The sequence below is a fragment of the Antrostomus carolinensis genome, unplaced genomic scaffold (assembly GCF_000700745.2).
Source record: "Antrostomus carolinensis isolate BGI_N321 unplaced genomic scaffold, ASM70074v2 scaffold5823, whole genome shotgun sequence".
Taxonomy (NCBI): domain Eukaryota; kingdom Metazoa; phylum Chordata; class Aves; order Caprimulgiformes; family Caprimulgidae; genus Antrostomus; species Antrostomus carolinensis.
In genome coordinates, this window is record NW_010303057.1 from 11576 (window position 1) to 13890 (window position 2315).

Genomic DNA, 2315 nt, shown 5'->3' on the forward strand with positions numbered 1-2315 from the left:
TTATAAATGCTGACCAGACTATTGGGTTACATACGCCTTGGTGCTTGTGAGTACATGGGTCAGAGTGAGATCAACACCCTCCCGTTCTGTAAGATCTCAAATTGAGCTTTACTAAACTGTTGCTACACAGTGTTGCAGTGTTGTTTCCTAGACTTTTCAGGAAGTGAAGCTTGAACTACATGACCTCCAGAGGTTCCTTCCAATCGAAGTTATCCTGTGATTCTGTCACTTGCATGGAGGAATTAGTAGAGTATATTCCATGAACTCCATTGCACAGGAGATGAGTATAGTTACGTGGTCCTTTTTTAAATCTTACTTTTTTTGTCTTCATTTATTCCAACTACCCATGTCCTCACAGGTAAGGATTAAAGTCTTTTTTGTTTTCTTTTTAAAAAATTTGAGTCACCCAGGTACCAGGAAAAAAAAAAAAAACAAAGCATTTTCAGAGCATAAAAGTTAGTTTCATGTTCTCAAGAGGGGTTATTTTGACTATCTGTTAAATAATCTTGCACTGGAAAAAAATTCCCTTCAGTGAATCATTTTGATCAGAAGGTTGTAAACCTCTGAACTTGAGGGAGCTGGGATTGAAATGTCATCTCAGTTGTTGACTGAGACAGGATCAATCACAAACAATGAGGATTATATATCCCCATTAAAAAAAAATACAGTGCTCATGTTGAACCCCCCAATTTGCAGACCTCATCTTGTCATGTTCTTCACTGTGCTGAGCTGAATGTATGAGGCTGGAGTGACAAATAATCTCTCTGGTTCATCTCACAATAATGTTGATGCACATGTAGAACGAAGGCTTGTTACTCAAAATCAAGCACCTGTGTCAGCTCTACCACAGACTACGAGTTGTGCTTGTTGCTTTGCTTATTGTCTGAGAAAATACTGTTTCTTTAAAAACACTAAAGGGTCTGCTGTGAACCCCATCATCTGCTCCCTGTCTAGCCTTTACCCTTAATAGAATTTCCTGTTAAAAGAACCAAGCCATTTGTCATGTTGGTGGTCTGACAACTCGGGGAGTAAATGTAAATGCATCTCTTCCCTGCATCACTTTCCTCCCTTCTTGATCTCCCCTGTTGTGATTTTTTGGGGGGTTTTGGTTTGGTTTGAGGTTTTTTTTTTAATAGCTGCTAACATTAGTGATTGTTTTTGATAGTGAGAGAATTTGGTTATACAACAAAATGAAACATTTTTCTCCTGAATTTTGCTTTTGCTGGTTCTCTGACTTTTCAGTGTCGCTATTTTACTGGTATTTCCAGTACCAAAATGAGTTCCACATTTTGTTCTTGCGTCCTCCTGCTTTATCATTCTATTACTATTTATCACATTCAGTCTCATGAGCATGGTGGGAAACAGAAGCCATATCTCATTTCTCCATTTCTCTTCATACTCAGATTACTACCAAATTTTCCTATCATTATTCTTGTATAATACACAAAAATTTCCTCACTTTCCACCTCCACCTATGCCTTAATACTTTCTTACTTTGATTGTAACATATAACCTGTAACCTACTCTTTACTAGCTGACTTGACACTTCCATGGCTTCTGTTCCCCTTATCTAAACCCCCTTGCATCTTTTTTGGCCATCTTCCTAAGCTGTATAATTCTGCATCTTTGAAATTCCCCACAAATTCACCTTCTGTATCAACTCAGACTTGTTTTTATTACATTCAAACCCTCTCCCCTGTACGTGCTTTCTGCTGTCTTCCTTAGCATGCCATCTTAGAAACAGTTTTTCCTAAATTTTCTTCACTTGTACTTACTTCCCTCTGTCCATTCTATACATAAAACACTTCCAGATTCATCATACAGCTGTCCTCTCATTTCTTTGATTAAGAGCTCTCTTCTGTAAGGAATTCTGTGCTCAGTTACACTCATGTGACATCAGTAACTCATGGAATTGAGCTCAATGCCTTTGTACAGGTGTAAGTAAGAGTAAGAGATACTGCAGAGTGCTTAGAAAAGATAGCAGGCATTTACTTCGAAGGTTCTTTTTTGTTCCATTTAGATCTAGTGCTTAATGATTAGTGCTAATTAAGGTGTCACTGCAAGATGTCTTATAATCTTTAAAGACAATTCTAATGCATAGTGCTTTAGTTTCCTTTTCTGAGTAGCTAAGTTAAAATCTTACCACGTTAAATCATTAAGGATTGCTATTGATGGGGAGTGGGATCTAAAGTTCTTTCAGAACCACTGGTGTAATAAATCAGTGGTTTCCCCTTGATACCAAGCCTGTGTGAGTGTGTCAAATACTTTGTTCACGTAATGTTTGATCAGTAAATCCTTCAGACTTGATATCCTGC